The sequence below is a fragment of the Rhineura floridana genome, chromosome 4 (assembly GCF_030035675.1).
Source record: "Rhineura floridana isolate rRhiFlo1 chromosome 4, rRhiFlo1.hap2, whole genome shotgun sequence".
NCBI lineage: Eukaryota > Metazoa > Chordata > Lepidosauria > Squamata > Rhineuridae > Rhineura > Rhineura floridana.
Genome location: NC_084483.1, coordinates 211748511 through 211768721, shown reverse-complemented (window position 1 = coordinate 211768721; position 20211 = coordinate 211748511). Strand labels below are relative to the sequence as shown.

Sequence of the window (20211 nt, the reverse complement as noted above, 5' to 3'; positions counted from 1 at the left end):
TGCCGGGCAATGGCGCGGGGCGGGGCGGCTCTGGGTGTCACCCCCCTCATGGTGACACCCGGGTGTGGGCCGCACCCTCCGCACCCCGATAGTGATGCCCCTGCAGGGGCTGCTTGGGTGACACTGCCGGCCCTGGAGGAATTGCTGTGTAGGCAAAGTGCTGAAGTTTACAGGAAATGTTCAAGACTGAAAAATCAACACAGAAATATGTTTGTGTTCTCTCTCGCTTTCTGTCTCTCTCCCTCTCTTTTTTCTGTCTATCTGTCCAGCGATCTATCTATCCATCTATCTATCTGTCTGTCTATCCATCTATCTACCTATCTACCAATGTATCCATCAATCGATAAATGGGTGTAGATCCATATACATATATATGTACAGGAATAATGAAAGCACAACCTGAACGACATGGGAAAAGTTTTGAAACACGTTTAAATCTGTGAGCTAGCATTACATGCAGGAGCAATGTGACATCCTTCCCCAGCACCACCTGTGAAGCTCTCACTTGTGGCTACCAGCAGACAGGAACGTCAGGTTTTCTTCTTACCCTTTACAGCTGTAGCACAGATCTCACTAGATCCCACTGCTAGGCAGCACCACCAGTCACTTCCTGTAACCCAAACTCCCAGAGACTTTGCCTAAGTCTCTCTATAGCTTGTTACTTTGTGACTGTGTGCCTAGGCTGTTCCCAACCCCCTTGTATCTTTATATTTAAAGCATACAACTCTGGGTTGCTCTGGATACGTGACTTGTTACAATCTCTCCCTTCACCGCTGCCACCATTAGATACAGTTTCTGTTCAGCCTTGATAATTACCTTGCCCTCCCTTCTGGTCTGTATATTCCCCCAGCCAAGGATCAGGCCTTTGGTAAACCAAATAAGTATTTATTAAATATCAGAAATAACAAGATTACTGAAGGAATGTTTCACAAACATATGGTTTCATCTATATTCTGTTAGGTACTTGACTTCTTACTAATTGCCTTAGAACTCCGACTCACTCTCAACACCACCACCTCCAAACACCTTCTAAACACCACCTCAACCTCAACCTCCCAGATTCAACTGTCATTCTTCCATTTATACTCCCAGCCATTCAAACACTTAGCCAATCATCCAGCATTCTACTGCTCATTCTACTCCCCCCTCCTCTTTCACTCCACTTACCATATGTCTTCTATACAAACAGCACTTACCATATTTACAATATAAGCAGGAACATCACAGGTAACAGTTTGTGTTTCTATTGTATGAAGCAACCTCTTCATGCCAAGCTTATCAAAGGGGGACATATTAGCTGTTTAGAAGAGTCTTCTTTTGAACTACCTCCGCTTGGATTGGCTTGCCGCAGTCAGCAGCAAAGGTGCTTTAACCATGGGAGAGGCATAAAGCATGGGCAGTAAGTTGACCATGAAAATACTTGCAAGCGGCATTACAAACAGCACAGGGAGTAAACGAGCACTGACTGAGGTTACCACGGAAATTGACCATGAAAATACTTGAAAGGGGATCGCCCACATGTGCAGCGGGGTTACAAGGTGATGCATTGCCCTCTGCTTATTAAACCCATAGGCGCTGCCCTTTGCATGGTGCCCCCCCCAAATCCTGGAATGTTAGTGCAGGATCCAAGGGGTACATCCAACAGGCAGGCCCTCACTTGGGCTCTGCGCGGTGCCCGGGGCAAAAGCATAGTTGGGGTCCCCCCACATTCTTTATCTCTTTCAACCCTCCTGCCCACAATAAGCCGGCAAGCGCTGCAGGTAAACGCGCTGCACAGCTGATGAGCCGGCAGCAGGCAGCACAAGGAAGCCAGACAGGGCATTCGAACCTCCCGCCTAAAAGCCTCAGGCACACCCGCTTCACAGCTGATGAGCAGAGAGGGGGAAAGCGGCTGGCGAGACCGCATGGCTACCTGTAAGTGGAACGGGTTTGCAGCTACTTACTGGCCGGTGGGCTAACTTTATGGCCGGTGGTACAGGGGCAAATGAACAGCAATGAACAGCAGCCACCAACACTGGAGGGATGCAGCAGGCGTGCCACGCCATTGATCCTGGACAGGGTGGTGGAGGTTCAGTGCAAAGGGGGGGCATGCAAGAGCCGAAGAACTCCTCTTACCTTATTAAGAGCCACACAACGCCACCCACAAAGCAGGCGGCCTCAGGATGATTGGATGGCAGGAACGGTGCCTTTGGAAATGAGCAAATGCAAACAGATGCAATGGCGGGCAAACGCTTCGTTCTCTACCACCAATCCAAAACCATACACTTAATTTCTGCTTCTGCGCAAACTTGCATTTCCACACCTGCGCAGTATATCCAGCAGCATGAATTGGCTACGGGATTGGCTGGAAAAGAGGAGGGGGAATGGGGAACCGCCCCAGGACCGCCCATGCAACAGCGTCATCTCTAAACTCCGCGGTATTGCATCCGAGCGGCTGAAGGAACAGCGGATGATTCACGCTTTAAAAAATATAGCATTTTTCGCGGTTGTGCAAAAGCGGATTTAACTGCGCGAAAAAGCGCTTTTGCGTGCGACATCATCAGGACGACCGAAAAATAATGAAAACACATAGTGGGCATGTCACACATTTTGCAGTCGTCTAGATGAGCCCATAGCATGTTAATTAAGTTAAAACCGCTAGCTGAAGTTACCATTAGACAGCCCTATAGCTCAAACATGTCCATTTGTTTTCCACTGCAATAAATAGGGAATTTATTGGTCTTTTAATATGTTTCAGGTGCGAGCTTCCAACCTGCAAGATCTTGTTTACAAAAGATGGCCAGGCTGGGATTACTAAGGCTACTGTATCAATCACCTTTGATAATTTTGACAAGAAGCGAAGTCCCCTAGGATTTGAGCAGAGCTTGGAAAAGTTACTTTTTTGAACTACAACTCCCATCAGCCCCAGCCAGCATGGCCACTAGATTGGGCTGATGGGAGTTGTAGTTCAAAAAAGTAACTTTTCCAAGCTCTGGATTTGAGAATCATGATGAGATAAGTCACAAGGCAGGTGAGCTACTGATGGATTCCATGAGTTTCTAAGTATTTTATATCTTTTAACAGAACTGTAAATAGACCAGTATATTCTGAAATACTTTATTTTGGCACATCTAGCTGCACATGCCAAGTACTTGCCTAAGTACTGTAACATTAGACTACAAAAAAAGCTATGATATATAATGGGCCCTTAAGGACATAAGAACATAAGAAGAGCCTGCTGGATCAGGCCAGTGGCCCATCTAGTCCAGCATCCTGTTCTCACAGTGGCCAACCAGGTGCCTGGGGGAAGCCCGCAAGCAGGACCCAAGTGCAAGAACACTCTCCCCTCCTGAGGCTTCCGGCAACTGGTTTTCAGAAGCATGCTGCCTCTGACTAGGGTGGCACAGCACAGCCATCATGGCTAGTAGCCATTGATAGCCCTGTCCTCCATGAATTGGTCTAATCTTCTTTTAAAGCCATCCAAGCTGGTGGACATTACTGCATCTTGTGGGAGCAAATTCCATAGTTTAACTATGCGCTGAGTAAAGAAGTACTTCATTTTGTCTGTCCTGAATCTTCCAACATTCAGCTTCTTTGAATGTCCACGAGTTCTAGTATTATGAGAGAGGGAGAAGAACTTTTCTCTATCCACTTTCTCAATGCCATGCATAATTTTATACACTTCTATCATGTCTCCTCTGACCCGCCTTTTCTCTAAACTAAAAAGCCCCAAATGCTGCAACCTTTCCTCGTAAGGGAGTCGCTCCATCCCCTTGATCATTCTGGTTGCCCTCTTCTGAACCTTTTCCAACTCTATAATATCCTTTTTGAGATGAGGCGACCAGAACTGTACACAGTATTCCAAATGCGGCCGCACCATAGATTTATACAGCGGCATTATGATATCGGCTGTTTTATTTTCAATACCTTTCCTAATTATCGCTAGCATGGAATTTGCCTTTTTCACAGCTGCCGCACACTGGGTCGACATTTTCATCGTGCTGTCCACTACAACCCCGAGGTCTCTCTCCTGGTTGGTCATCGCCAGTTCAGACCCCATGAGCGTATATGTGAAATTAAGATTTTTTGCTCCAATATGCATAATTTTACACTTGTTTATATTGAATTGCATTTGCCATTTTTCTGCCCATTCACTCAGTTTGGAGAGGTCTTTTTGGAGCTCTTCGCAATCCCTTTTTGTTTTAACAACCCTGAACAATTTAGTGCCGTCAGCAAACTTGGCCACTTCACTGCTCACTCCTAATTCTAGGTCATTAATGAACAACTTGAAAAGTACAGGTCCCAATACCGATCCTTGAGGGACTCCACTTTCTATAGCCCTCCATTGGGAGAACTGTCCGTTTATTCCTACTCTCTGCTTTCTGCTTCTTAACCAATTCCTTATCCACAAGAGGACCTCTCCTCTTATTCCATGACTGCTACGCTTCCTCAGAAGTCTTTGGTGAGGTACCTTGTCAAACGCTTTTTGAAAGTCTAAGTACACTATGTCCACTGGATCACCTCTATCTATATGCTTGTTGACACTCTCAAAGAATTCTAGTAGGTTACTGAGACAGGACTTTCCCTTGCAGAAGCTATGCTGGCTCTGCTTCAGCAAGGCTTGTTCTTCTATGTGCTTAGTTAATCTAGCTTTAATAATACTTTCTACCAGTTTTCCAAAGACAGAAGTTAAGCTTCTTCCTTCTCAAGGTGGTGATTGGAGGCAGGAATAAGTATCTAATCAATGGTGTGAATGCAAACAATTCTAGAGTACAAGATCTCTTCTGCTGTGTTGGACTGAATGTCAATAATCCTCACTTTCTTATTATGCAGGTAGGTATATATCTTTATAAATCTGATATCCTTGTTCTCTTTCCCCCCCCACTTATTGGTTATTTTAGACAATATGTTTGCAGGCAGGGACTTTTTCTTTTTTAAAACTGTGTACTGCCACCTATTCTCCTTTTGGTTTACTATTAAAAAAGTGGTGATTTGAATCTAAGCTTTGAATGCTGTCGAAGAGCGGCCTTTGTTCTGTAAGAATACTTTGCTCTTTAAGCCACGGCCTTCACATCTTAATACAATTAAACGCTATCAGAATTAGCTGGACTTGCAAATAAATATGCATGAAGCTGAGCTATTTGAATAAGTAGTTCTGAATGTGCACCTACTACAACACTAAAGTGGCTGTAACTGCACATAAAACTATTTGTTTTCTTGAAACTAGGCTTTATGCCGAGAATTGAGCATTATTGACTAGAAGATATTTGAAAAGCATGTTGTTTGTAGATGGCTGGTATTCTGTCTATTGTAAGATAAATATAAGAAAAACTATCAAATGTAGCTTGGTTGACAATTTTGAGGTCAAGTTTATTTCAGAAATGAATGCAAAGTTTTGACAACAAAGATTCTAAACTCAAACCCTTAATATTTGATTTGAGATTAAACTTCTATTTAATACAAATGCTTCTTTGCTGTTTGTCCTCTCATTCTAAACTCATTCTAGCTTTTGCCCCCATTCAGTCCAGGATCCAGTCAGTCAACTGTTTCACGAGTAGTGCAGTAATTCTTGTTCATGGTTGATTCATGCTTGTTCAAAGATATGTGAATGGGGATCTAATCCCAACTCTACATTAGAAGAAATAGAACAGATCACTCTGACCCTCTTTTAAAGCTGCAGAAGAAATACAAGAACAAAGAGTGGGTCTCTTTGAGATCATGAGGCAGTGAGAGTTAGGTCACCTCCACAAATCTATTAGTAGAAATACCCAACCTTGCATACTGGTATTTGCAACCCAGAGAAACTCTTGAGGGACCTGTTGGCTATTAAACCGAGAAAGCAGAGGTTAAATTTCCACAAGTGAGCTACGTGACTTAGCAGTGAAAGTTGGCAGAGCTCGAGCCATCTTCAAGGACACGTTGCTAAGAAACCTAGGCTCGGGCAGCTGGCCTTATCTATATAGAGGGCCAGCAGACACTTATGAGTGTGGGGGTCGAGGAGTTTGTACAGAGAGAGCTTGCGATATATTGTCAGTAAAGTGACTCTTAAAACTTATTGCTTGTCCGGCTCATTGCTTCAACTGGCATCTAGCCTGTCACTATACTGTTCTGCATCCTGGGCATCTGCTTGCGCCAGATACAACATCCAACAAGTGGTAGCAGAGGATGGTTACCTGGTGCTGAGGATTGCAGAAAAGCGGCAGAGAAAAGCCAGAACTGCAGACCAGCGAGTAAAACAGCAGAAAGACGGAGAAACCGAAAGCTGAGCTGAAAGCTGTGAGAGAGCCGTGGGAATAACTGACTGAAGGACAGAGGTGAGAAGCTCTAATTACAAAGGCGGTGAACTGTGAAAAGCGAAAATATGTCTGTTACGTTATCGGCCGGGATTCCCTTGGAAAGGCTGACAGGGAAAAATTATGGCACTTGGAAACAGAGATTGCAGGCTTTTCTAGTGAAAGAAGACCTGTGGAAAGCTATCGCAGAAGACCCACCCGCCGTAGTGCCAATTCCAGCAGATTGGAGAAGGCTGGATGAGAGGGCAAAGGCGTTAATTGTTCTTGCTATTGATGATTCTCAATTACTGCACGTGCGTGATGCAACAACGGCAAAAGAAACCTGGGAAACTTTAAGAAATATTCACGTGAGAAAGACTGCCAGTTCTAAAATATATCTTGCCAGAAGATTGTATCAGATGCGCTTATCTGGAGATACAACCATGTCAGAGCATTTGTTGGAAATAAACAGACTGTTTACTGAGTTATCAGAACGTGAGATTGAACATTCTCAAACGCAAAAAGTGTATATCACATTAGCTTCACTAGATTCAAGTTATGATAGTCTGGTGAGCTCTTTGGAAGCAATGGACGATGCAAATCTCAATATGGATTATATAGAAGGCAAACTTTTACAAGAATTCCAAAGGAGGCAGGAAATGGCAAAGCAGGAAAAGACTGAGTCTAAACACAACGTGGAAAAACAGAACAACAAAGCTGCACAAGAGAGACTGTATGGACAAAAAGCGTGTTATTTTTGTGGTTCCAGGCAACATCTACAAAGGAATTGTGAAGCAAGAAGAAGAGAAAGAGGAAGAAAACCATGTGTACAGGTGATCTATGCTAGTAAGAATAAGCAATGTATTAACAATGAGCAGGGAAATAACTGTAAAGATTTATGGGCAATTGACAGTGGGGCAACAAATAGTATAATCAAAGATAAATCTATGTTTCATATATTTTGTGACGTAGAGGATCATGTAATAATGGCTGATGGATCTAAGAAACAGATCAAAAGTAGGGGTACAGTGAAATTAGCAGGTTTCAATACCATTATGACAGATGTGCTGTTTGTTCCTGATATCAAATGTAACATTATGGCTGTGTCGAAACTCAATGAAATGGGGTTCACAGTAATGTTCAAAAGGGGTTCAGTGCATGTAATGAGAGGAGAAAAAATATTCATGAAAGGGATAGTAAAGAAGTCACTGTTCTATATGCAGCTGAGAGTCCTCAGTAAAGACACAGACAGGACACATAGAGGTTCAATAGGGATTAACCTGACGCAGTCAGTGAAAGCACAGACGCCAGTGATTGATGCTGATGTCATGGCTTATAAAACAGAGCAGGAAAAAGAACCCTCAAGCCTCGGGGATATAAAACAATTACCCATAGCTGAACAGAATGAATGGCATGCAGCGATGAAAGAGGAGCTGGAAGCAATGCGAAATAATGGCACATGGACGCTAGTACCTCTGCCCCCAGGGAAGAAAGCTATAGGGTGTAAGTGGATATTTAAACGTAAGCAGTCGAGTACTGGACAGATACAAAGGTATAGGGCACGCCTAGTAGCTAAGGGCTTTACACAGCAATTCAGGACGGACTATGATGCAGTTTTCACTCCCGTGGTGAAACATGAGTCAATCAGGGTTTTGCTAAAAATAGCTGCCATAGAAAACATGCATGTAAGCCACTATGACATTGGCACGGTGTTTTTACATGGGGAGTTGAAAGAAGAAATCTATATGGAACAGCCTCCCGGATGTGAAACACAGCCAGGTCTAGGTTGCAAGTTACAGAAATCCCTGTATGGTCTGCGCCAGAGTGCGCGCTGTTGGAACGAAAAACTAGATGATGTTCTGCAGTCAATGAATTTCAAGCGTTGTGTGGCAGACCCCTGTGTGTATGTGAAAGAAAGAAAGGGGGGGCTCACATACTGCCTAGTTTATGTGGATGACATCCTGTACTTGTCCCATGAGGAGGAAGACAAAAGAGAGTTCCATAATAGTCTGAAACAACATGTGGTAACGAAAAGTTTGGGACCTGTAAGTCATTATTTAGGTACAGAGGTCATACGGGGTTCAGACGGGAGTTTCGTGTTAAAACAGGAAGGAAAGATAAAACAAATACTAGCAGATTGTGGGATGTCTGAATGTAAGGCAGTAGGGACTCCCATGACAACATCATTTCAACAAGAAAACACAGAGACAGCTTGTGAAAACACTGCTAGGTACAGACACATCATAGGACAGTTGCAATATCTTGTTAAGGTAACAAGACCTGACATTTGTAATGCTGTTAGCATCTTAAGTCGAAAAGTAGAACAGCCTACTGAGACAGATTGGCAAGGAATAAAACGAGTCCTGAGGTATTTGCAAGGTACTAGCAGTAAAGGTCTAGTGTTGTCCAGCAGTAAACATGGGAGTATGTGCTGCTATGTAGATGCGGATCATGCTGGCGATCCCAGTAGCCGCAAGTCTACTACTGGTGTTGTCATTCTATTATATGATTCAGTGATTGATTGGTGCAGCAAGCGGCAAACTATAGTGGCAACATCAAGTTCAGAAGCTGAATATATAGCGTTGTCTCTGGTTTGTAACGAACTTACCTGGTTCGACCATCTACTGTTTGAAATTGGAAAAGGCATAGACAAACCAATCAAAATATATGAGGACAATCAGACCTGCATTAAGCTAGCTCAGTCAGAAGCACACACCAAGAGAACCAAGCATATCAGCATCAAATATCACCATGTCAGAGAAATGATTAAACAAGGGTTTGTGGAATTAACTTATTGTAACACTGCTGATATGCTGGCTGACGTTATGACAAAACCACTAAGTGAAGACAAGTTCTCAAAACTGATAAATCAAGTAGGTATGACTGGAAAAAGTGGGATGATGGAAATCATGAAGAGCAATGAAATGTAATGAAAATGATGCTGAGATTGCAATGGAGTAACTGTATTACAAATAAAAGGTTCAGAAGAGGGCAACCAGAATGATCAAGGGGATGGAGCGACTCCCTTACGAGGAAAGGTTGCAGCATTTGGGGCTTTTTAGTTTAGAGAAAAGGCGGGTCAGAGGAGACATGATAGAAGTGTATAAAATTATGCATGGCATTGAGAAAGTGGATAGAGAAAAGTTCTTCTCCCTCTCTCATAATACTAGAACTCGTGGACATTCAAAGAAGCTGAATGTTGGAAGATTCAGGACAGACAAAAGGAAGTACTTCTTTACTCAGCGCATAGTTAAACTATGGAATTTGCTCCCACAAGATGCAGTAATGGCCACCAGCTTGGACGGCTTTAAAAGAAGATTAGACAAATTCATGGAGGACAGGGCTATCAATGGCTACTAGCCATGATGGCTGTGCTGTGCCACCCTAGTCAGAGGCAGCATGCTTCTGAAAACCAGTTGCCGGAAGCCTCAGGAGGGGAGAGTGTTCTTGCACTCGGGTCCTGCTTGCGGGCTTCCCCCAGGCACCTGGTTGGCCACTGTGAGAACAGGATGCTGAACTAGATGGGCCACTGGCCTGATCCAGCAGGCTCTTCTTATGTTCTTATGTTCTTAGATAGTTGCCAATGGACTCTTTTATTATCCGTTCTAATATCTTTCCCGGTATTGAAGTCAGACTGACCGGCCTGTAATTCCCCGGATCTTCTTTTTTACCCTTTTTAAAGTGCAGGACGACGTTTGCCCGTCTCCAATCCTCCGGCACCTCTCCCGTTCTCCAGGATTTCTCAAAGATGATGGCAAGAGGTTCCAAGAGTACATCCACAAGTTCCTTCAATACTCTGGGATGCAGTTCATCAGGCCCTGGAGATTTGAACTCATTTAGGTTAACTAGGTATTTCCTGACTATCTCCTTATCAATCTCGAACTGTAGTCCCGACCCCTTACTGAGATTGCTACCGATGCAAGGTTGCACACTGTTCCGTTTTTGTGAGAAAACGGAAGCAAAATAGGTGTTGAGCAGTTCTGCTTTTTCCTCGTTATCTGTCAACATTTTGCCATCTTCATTGAGCAGCAGTCCCACCATTTTCTTGGTCTTTCTCTTGCTTCGAACATATCTGAAAAACCCCTTTTTGTTGTTCCTCGCTTCCCTCGCCAGCCTCAGCTCATTCTGGGTTTTAGCTTTCCTTACGCTATTCCTGCAAGCCCGAGCCGCTCATCGGTACTCTTCCTTGGTGATGCGTCCTTCCTTCCATTCTTTATACATGCTCTTTTTTACTTTTACCTCCTCCACCAGTCTTCCGTGTAGCCACATTGGCTTTTTCCGATGTCTTCCATTTTTCTTCCTCTTTGGAATTGTTAGCGATTGCGCTTTTTGTAATACGTTCTTCATGAACTCCCACGCTTCTTGGGCTCCTTTTTTCTTTAGTCTTTCTAGCCACGGGATCCTACCCATCAATTCCCTGAGCTTGCTAAAATCGGCTTTCCTGAAATCCAAGGTCCATGTTTGACTATATTCTTCTTTGGCTTTCCCCAGAATCACGAATTCCAGCATTACGTGGTCACTTTTCCCCAAGGTACCGACCGCTTTAATTCCCGTGACCAATCTGCGTTAGTGTTTGCTAGTTTCAAGTCAGTGGCTCTCTGACACAACTAGAGTACAATTTATAAAAGTCTGCTGTATATTTAGATGGTACTACATAAGTAATAAAGACAATATTTAAAAGTATATCAGATATTAATGACTAGTTTTGCTTCTCCTTGAGGGACGAATTACCAAAGTTTTCAATATGAAGCGAGGTAAATATGCTAGAGGTGTTTTTTCCCCTATTTGTTATATCCTTTATACTTTGGAATTGCTTCTTTATATTGGCTGAGATTGCAAAAATTTTTGTTCTAGATTTTGGCTGTGATTGAGGAAGCTGCTGGCACTAGGATGTATGAATGCAAGAAAATAGTTGCCCAGAAAACCATTGAGAAAAAAAAGGTGAAACTTAAAGAAATTTGCACGGTACATGATTGTTATAATTAATCAATTTTCTATTAGCTATACTTTTGCTGTTCAGAACTGGATAGCTGTTGGTTAAGAGGAATGAAATGTACTTTAGAGCTGGTGCTTTCCACCTTGCCCCTTATCTTAATGACTTAATTGTTCCTTGTTTTATTTACCCTTCCATTTTTAATTGAATTTTTCCTCAATGTCCATCACAGTTATGTCATCTGCTGAAAGTAGGATGGAGACCCATATGGGAAATTCAAAATTAAGTTTATTCTTTATTTTGTTTACAGATTTTAGAGGAAGAAATCACACCCACATTGCAGAAACTGAAAGAGGTACTTCCTACTGAAACGAAAAAAAGTTTTACATTGCAATTCTAGGCATGTTTACTCAAAAGTAAGATCCACTTTGTTCAGTTACTTTCAGCTACATGTGTTTAGGACTGCAGCCTGAAGCTTTTTTGCTTCATTTCAGAACTTGAAGTGAAGTTAAGCTGAAGTGCTTTGCTGAGAAAACTAACTAGTTAATTTGGATGAGAATTTCACTATAGGTGTGTTAAGGTGTTTGTCAGAACATGCACAGTCTTAAACCATAGATGGGAGCCAGGGGTGTGGGCTTCTCTTTAGATCTTCACACAATTAGCATGGAGGTCTGCAAATGGTTTCTAATAGCATTTGCTGTCCCCATCCGCAGTTTAAGAGATCCTGTGTTCAGGTGAATGCATAAGAATACCTTATGTTAAAAAAAATGTTCATGTGTTTTAATTGCCATAGGCATGGATGTGTTGAGCACCTTTGTACAGAGAGCAGGGCAGTGCAGCAGGTTCCTTGGAGCAAAACTGCACGTGGGCGTGTGGAAAGGAGATGATGCGGAAACGTTTTTTTGAAGTGAACACTGGCTGTGATAACAGAATGCAGAGAAAGTTGCAAATATGTGATTTTATTCTTTTGATATTTTAATTGTGTAAACCTCACAAGAACCAATTTTGATGAAGAATGGCATTCATATATATTAATTTTTTAAAAATAGCTTGCAGATATCTTTTTAACCCAGACATTGAATCATTTCTGTTTCTTCCAGTTCGAAATGGTTTCTGTGTATGTGCTTCATTACTCTTGCTTTCCTCTGGAATTCTGATATACCCAACTTAGACTGGAGGAATCTATTCTTGGAGTCTAGTAATTTTCATTGAACTGCTGTACAAATTCATTAATTTTGTTTAAGCATTGTTGCCCATGCTTTACAGTCTTAGCACACTGTTTTATCATAGCTCTGAATGATAGCTTATCTTACCGGTTATCCTGTGCAGGAGCGATCTTCATATTTGGAATACCAAAAGGTCATGCGAGAGATAGAACATCTGAGTCGCCTGTATGTTGTGTATCAATTTGTGCTAGCTGAAGAAACCAAGACACACGCTGCTGATGTGCTAAAGGAAATGGAAGGCGATATTGCCAGACTTCAGGAAGAGATGACTGAGAATGAGAAGAAAGTGAAGGAACTTGGCATAGAAATAGCCGAAATGGAAAAGAAAAGGGATAAAGTAAGACCAGTTGAACTGTTTTTTTGAAATGAGCTTAATACAAGAAATAAGAATAATTTTGTCTTTCAATTAAACACAGAATTCCTTTGTGTGAGGTACATAATATCGAATGTTCATTCTGTATAATTTGAAAGTTGCCTTAGTTCATTAGAAGGGATAACAGTTAACCGCAGGGTACAGGTTTCTTTTTAACTGAATAACTCTGCTGCTATAGGTCAGTATACAGTAGTGATTGCAAAATAAAAACTTCCAGAAGGATCTTAGTTACATAGCTGGCACAGGGACAAAGACAATGCTGCTATTAACAAATAAGACACTTCTTTCTTAATTTCATTTCCTAGGGGGATGGGCATTTGGTGACTTGCATAACAAAAGTTACCTATTTTCCCCAAACAGTCTTATTTTCCCATTCCTTTCCACTTTCTGGCAGTATCTCTTCTCTCCACACTAGTGAAACATTTTAGAAAGAGGTGGGCATAACACTTCTCCAGGCACACTTACAAATACACAAAACACTTTTATTAAAGATGGATCTTAAAAATATTTGCAGGAATTTGGTGGGGTTCTTAATTTGCTAGAAGACTCTCTTGCGGAAGCTCAGAGAAAGCATACCAAAGGGCAAAGTACCCTTGACATCAAAAAGCAAAACTTGCAGAGTGAAGAAAAAAAGCATAAAGGGCTAGTTAAATGCATGGAAAAGGTAAGCAAAGAAAACCTTGTGAAGTAATACTCGCTCTCTTTTCCCTTTTCCCTCCTATTCTCATGTGTGTTCCTGATATGTTTGTACCCGAAGAGTTATGTAATACATACAAAATACTTCTCTTGTAGAAATGCAACATTTGTAAAGGAAATTTAAGGGAGCTAGGACTGCTCTACAATTACAGATACCATGTTTTACAGAGGGAGGCTACAAGGTTGGGAATCAAACAGTGCAGTCTTAGGCATGTTCAGTAGTACTTTCCTTTTAAGGCTCTTGTTCTGTGAACACTTACTTACAATGTTGCATTTCAACTGGAGGGACTGACTTCTGAGTACAGTAGGGCCCCGCTAATACGGCGGGTTAGGGACCAGGCCCCTGCCATAAAGCAGAAATCACCGTAAAGTGGAACCCATTGACTATACTGGGCTGCATCATGCGAAAATGTTACAAAACACTGCAAAAGCGCAAAAGTGGCTTTAAAAATGGAGTTTTTCCCAAATTGAAAGCCGCCGCATCAGTGGAATGCCGCAAAACAGAACTCCGGTAAGCGGGCCCCTACCGTATACATCCTTGGGTGCTTTGAAGAAGAGGGGCAGGCTCCTGTCAATCACAAACTGTGTCTTGGCCACCAATGCCAGCCAAAATTTGTGGATCCTAGCACCTGGAACAAATTGTGCAGTTCTTTGGATCCAGGCCACTCCTTAAATGGCACAATAAGGTTCATTGGCAGTGCTATGGATTTGGTAGGGAAAATGCTGTTAAAAATGTTTGCTGGACTTGTTTTGCTGGAGTCAGTTTTGTGGGCTTCTGTCTGCATACAAGTTGTATTAAAAGTGTGTATTTTCTTGTAGGACTGTAAAGCTTTAGTCTCAAAGGAAAAGGAGGTAAAGAAGATAACTGATGCACTGAGTACTCTTCAGGAAGCAAATAAGAAAGAGACGGAGGCTTTGGCTGCTGCACAGCAGCACTTCAATGCTGTGTCTGCTGGTCTGTCCAGTAGTGAAGATGGGGAAGATGCTACCCTTCCTGGACAAATGATGGCTTGCAAGAATGATATAAGCAAAGCAGAAACAGAAGCTAAACAAGTAAGAATCTCTTCTTTGAAGAGGATGCAAATACAAAATCCTTTGTCGTTTTAAAGGCTAATATATTTCTTGCAGCATGTGCAACTTACAAAGGATTATAACTTACAAAGGCAGAGACTTGTGTATTTGTGAGAGCCAACTTTTTCTTTTTTTGTTCATGTATACAGCGCCCGGCAGAGCTAAAGTTCCACTGGCCCAGCAGCTCCCGAACAGGAAATGGATGCTGTGGAGCTTTCTGCTAGGTCCTCTTCTACTGGCACCCCTTCGGCCAGCTTCCCATGATTGCTCTGTAACCAATCTCTTGCAGCATGTCCAACTTAACAAAGGATTGCAACTTAGGAAGGCAGAGACTTGTCTATAAAAGCACAAGAGACAATAGAGAGAAGCATTCCAGGCTGAAGAAGCAAAGGAAGAGCTCCCTTTAGAAATATATCTGCTAGTGTGTTAGTGACGTATGTGGGCTGTAGCTTAGTGTCAGAGCATCTGCTTTGCATGCAGAAAGTCACATGTTCAATTCTTGGCATCTCCGGATAGGGCTGAGGCACTGCTAGTCAATGTAGACAATACTGAGCAAGATGGGCCAATGGTCTTACTCTATATAAGGCGTTTTCCTATGACATTTTCCTCAAAGTTTAACTCACTTCAAAAAATACCTTTTTCCCTTTTGGAAAATAATGTCAGTGCTGAACTGTGTGTGGGGTGGGGAGATGAGTATACACAAATCAGTTTCCTAGACTTTATTATTATTATTATTTATTTAATTTGTATCCTGCCCTTCCTCCCAGCAGGAGCCCAGGGCGGCAAACAAAGCACTAAAACACTTTAAAACATCATAAAAACAGATCTTAAAATACATTAAAACAAAAAAGCGTTAAAAACATTAAAAAAACAACTTTTTAAAAGGGTTAAAAACATTATTAAAAAACATATTAAGCAATTCTGACACAGATGCAGACTGGGATAGGTCTCAACTTAAAAGGCTTGTCGAAACAGGAAAGTCTTCAAAAGGCGCCGAAGAGATAGCAGAGATGGCGCCTGCCTAATATTCAAAGGGAGGGAATTCCACAGGGTAGGTGCTGCCACACTAAAGGTTCGTTTCCTATATTGTACAGAACGAACCTCCTGATAAGATGGTATCTGCAGGAGGCCCTCACCTGCAGAGCGCAGTGATCGACTGGGTATATAAGGGATAAGGCGGTCTTTCAGGTATCCTGGTCCCGAGCTGTATAGGGCTTTGTACATCAAAACTAGAACCTTGAACTTGGCCCGGTAGCAAATGGGAAGCCAGTGCAATTCTTTCAATAGTGGGGTGACATGTTGGCGATACCCTGCCCCAGTGAGCAGTCTCACCACCACATTTTGCACCAGCTGCAGCTTCTGGACCAACCTCAAGGGCAGCCCCGCATAGAGCTCATTACACTAATCCAGCCTAGAGGTTACCAGTGTGTGGACAACAGTGGTCAGGCTATCCCGGTCCAGAAACAGCCGCAACTGTCTCACCAGCCGAAGCTGGTAAAAGGCACTCCTAACCACTGAGGTCACCTGGGTCTCTAGCAACAAAGATGGATCCAGGAGCACCCCCAGGCTATGGACCTGCTCTTTCAGAGGGAGTACAACCCAATCCAAAGCAGGCAACTGACCAATTATCCAAACTCAGGAACCACCAATCCACAGCGCCTCCGTCTTGCTAGGATTCAGAGTCAGTTTATTGGCCCTCATCCAGCCCACCACCGAGTCCAGGCAGTGGTCCAGGGCTTGCACAGCCTCTCCTGATTCAGATGTTATGGAGAAATAGAGCTGGGTATCATCAGCATACTGCTGACACCTCACCCCAAAGCTCCTGATGACTGCTCCCAAGGGCTTCATATAGATGTTAAACAACATGGGGGACAAGGTGGTACCCTGTGGTACCCCACAGCACAACTGCCAGGGGACCAAAAGACAGTCATCCAATGCTGTTTTCTGAGAGCGACCTTGGAGATAGGATCAGAACCACTGTAAAACAGTGCCTCCAATACCCAGCTCACCAAGTCGGCCCAGAAGGATACCATGGCCAATGGTGTCAAAAGCCGCTGAGAGATCAAGTAAGAATAACAGCGTTGCACTCCCCCTGTCCTTCTCCCGATAAAGGTCATCCATCAGGACGACCAAGGCCGATTCAGTCCCATAACCAGGCCTGAACCCAGACTGGGATGGCTCAAAATAATCTGTTTCATCCAAGAGTACTTGCAGTTGCGCCATGACTTGTCCTGAATTTTCTTTGCAGGCTCAGATGAAGATGAAACATGCTCAACAAGAGCTAAAGACCAAACAAGCTGAAGTAATAAAAATGGATATTGGCTACAAGAAAGATCAAGATGCTTTTGAAGCTGTCAAAAAGCAGAAAGAGAAACTAGAAAATGAAATGAAGATGCTCAACTATGAAGGTGTGCTTAGTTGTTTGAATGTTGAAAACAGTTGGGAGTGCTATATGAGGAAAGAACTTACAAAGGCGTGAAATTAGTAGTCCATGTGTAGAAGACTCTTGAGAAAGAGGGTAGCACAGAATTACTTGTAAAATTCAACATGGGGAGTGGGGGCTTTTTCTTCTCATGCACAGATGTATATTTGAGGTACATTTATTTGTGAATGATATGGCCCAAGCTGAACAAGGCATGAACCAAAAGTAAAGTGCAGGGACGCTAATGCTGCATGCCTATGAAGTGGCACATGCATTTAAAATGAGACTGAAGTCATGGGGGACATGGATGAGCGCTCTACCTATGTCTTGTGTCCATGTTTAAATTGCATCCAAGTAATATGTGACACTTAAATCAATGTTGCTACCAGTTTCACACATTTTGGCTGCTATATATTACATGGGTTCTATAGGAGGTGTGTATTTCATGCAAACCTGGCAAAAATGCACACAAATTTTGTGTATTTGGGGAATATTTGTGCCCCAATGAGATTTCCAATGGAAGGATGGGGTAACTTTATTCCACAGAGACGATTTTTTTCTGTGTTGTCAGAACAAGCGTGCTTAACAATATCAAAGAATGTTGAGCCAAAAAACACTGATTCAGAGGACACAGAATTTTTCTGAGCTGCCCCCTTCCCCATGCACATTGAGTAAACAACACAATTTGCTCCCAAGGCCTTTTGCTGGGGTATATTTGGATACTAGTGTTTGTTTCCAGAAGGAAAATTTTATGTGGTAACTGGTAAAATTTGGGGACTTGGTAAGGGTGATAGTTCGTGCCAATGTTCTAGAAGGACATCCCTGTAGGTCTACTTATGTGTAAATTACACAGTGAAAAGTGCACCTGGGGTCAAAATGGCCCCAAAAGTCAGCATGAGGGTTTTAACAGCTTCATTCTGAGCTTGTTTTAAAACAATGGGTTCTTATTTATTGGTGGCTCTCTAGACAAAAAAGAAAAAACCCTTTTAGAAAAACAAAGGGAATTGTCTCGTATGGTTAACTGCTTGAGGGAGTCCTATGAAGTTTTAATGAGCAAGTTCCCCAATCTACACTTTGAATACAGGTAAAGCTACAGAATAGTCTGTTCCATTAACATGTCTTATTCTGAAACACTGGAGGTGAGAAGAAATATTCTGACTTTGGGTAGGATTTTTGTGCTTCAGTTCAGAAGGTGTTACTGTGGCAAGGTACTGTATTTATGCTTCATTCTTTTTATTTCTAATCATTATGTATTATGTCTGTTTCCTCTTCTGTTGTCTTATATTATGATAATATGTGGTTTTAAGCAATGCACATGAATTGATTGATATTATTTAGCAGCCGCTGAATTACTACTGAAGAGTGTCATTTATTTTAAGGGATCCAGAAAAAAACTGGAATCCAGACAATGTAAAAGGGCTTGTGGCATCTCTAATTACTGTGAAAGATGTCTCTACCACAACTGCACTAGAAGTAGTTGCTGGGGGTCGACTCTACAACATTTTGGTGGATTTTTGGTGGTCACGGAACTGAAACAGCCTTGGTCGCTCTGGTTGATGATTTGAGGAGGGCATTAGATAGGGGAGAATCCACCTTTCTTGTCCTCCTCGATCTCTCAGTGGCTTTTGATACTGTCAACCACAGTATCCTTCTGCTTTGCCTGGAGGGATTGGGAATTGGAGGCACTGTATTACAGTGGTTCCATTCCTTTCTCTCCGACAGGTACCAACAGGTAGCGTTGGGGGAGGAGGTATCAGACCCTTGGCCTCTCAATTGTGGTGTGCCACAGGGCTCTATCCTCTCTCCCATGCTATTTAACATCTATATGAAGCCGCTAGGAGCAATCATCAGGAGATTTGGGCTGCAGTGTCATCAATATGCGGATGACACTCAGCTGTATCTCTCGTTTAAATCTTCACCAGAGTTGGCTGTGGAGACCTTGTCCAAGTGCCTGGAATCCGTGAGTGGATGGATGGGAAGGAACAAGCTGAAGTTGAACCCTGATAAAACTGAGGTACTACTTGTGGGGGACAAGAGAAGGTTGGGCAACACTGACCTGAAGTTCAACGGGGTGAGTCTACCCCTAAAGGACCAGGTCCGCAGCCTTGGGGTTGTGCTTGATTCCAGGCTGTCCATGGAGGCTCAGATTTCGGCAGTGAGCCGGGCAGCCTGGTACCAACTACACCTCATACGAAGGCTGCAACCCTACCTTCCTGTTCATCAGCTCCCACTGGTGGTACACGCCCTGATCACCTCTCGTTTGGACTACTGTAATGCGCTCTACGTGGGGTTACCCTTGAAAACGGTCCGAAAATTGCAACTGATACAAAATGCGGCGGCTCGACTACTTACGAATAGTCGCCGCCAAGATCACATCACACCAGTGTTGTTCGACCTACACTGGCTTCCAGTTGTTTTCCGAGCCCAATTCAAGGTGTTGGTATTGACCTTTAAATCCCTATACGGTTTCGGCCCAGTTTATCTCACGGAGCGCCTTCAACGCCACCAATTATGCCGCCCGACAAGATCGGCCACACAGGGCCTTCTCTCAATCCCGCCAACAAAAACAGCCAGATTGGCGGGTACAAGAGAGAGGGCATTCTCAGTGGCGGCCCCCACTCTTTGGAACTCCCTCCCACAAGATCTCTGGCATGCCTCTTCCCTAAATGTATTTCGGAGAGCCTTAAAGACCTGGCTTTTTCAGCAGGCCTTCGGGGTATCCGGGGAGGGTTAATCGATATAATTGTAATGCCTCCTACCCAGTTTTAATATTGTTGTTGTAGATCTATTGTTTTTATTGTATTACTGTATTTTATTAATTGTATTTTAATAATTTTGTAAGTCGCCTAGAGTGGCCATTGGCCAGATAGGCGACGAAGAAATTAAATTTATTATTTATTATTATTATTATTACAGAGGTATGTTTTCTCAATAGGATTCTATTAAAAGTTAAATACTCAGCCTTTTTTTAGGGCCTTTCCAGGCATAATTTAGAATGAACCCCTAATTTGTACAGAAAGTTGCAGCCAGTCCTATCTCTCATAAGTGTTCCTGCGTGATGCACCTGTTTGAAATGAGTCTGTCTCATTCACACACTCCAATTTTAGTTGTACACCCTAAAAACGTAATGTGCCTTCTGATTATTCCTTGTTAAGTCTCAGATGCACAGCTAAAGCTTGTTTAACATGTAATCTTCATACAGATGGATACATAGGCTACATGTTGCTTAGCCATTACGA

The 20211-nt window shown here is 42.8% G+C and overlaps 1 pseudogene; it reads left to right on the top strand.

Annotated features, from left to right (window-relative positions):
* The first annotated feature begins 2728 nt into the window (after positions 1-2728).
* On the top strand, positions 2729-18505 carry LOC133384235 (structural maintenance of chromosomes protein 2-like; annotated as a pseudogene).
* Positions 18506-20211: the final 1706 nt, after the last annotated feature.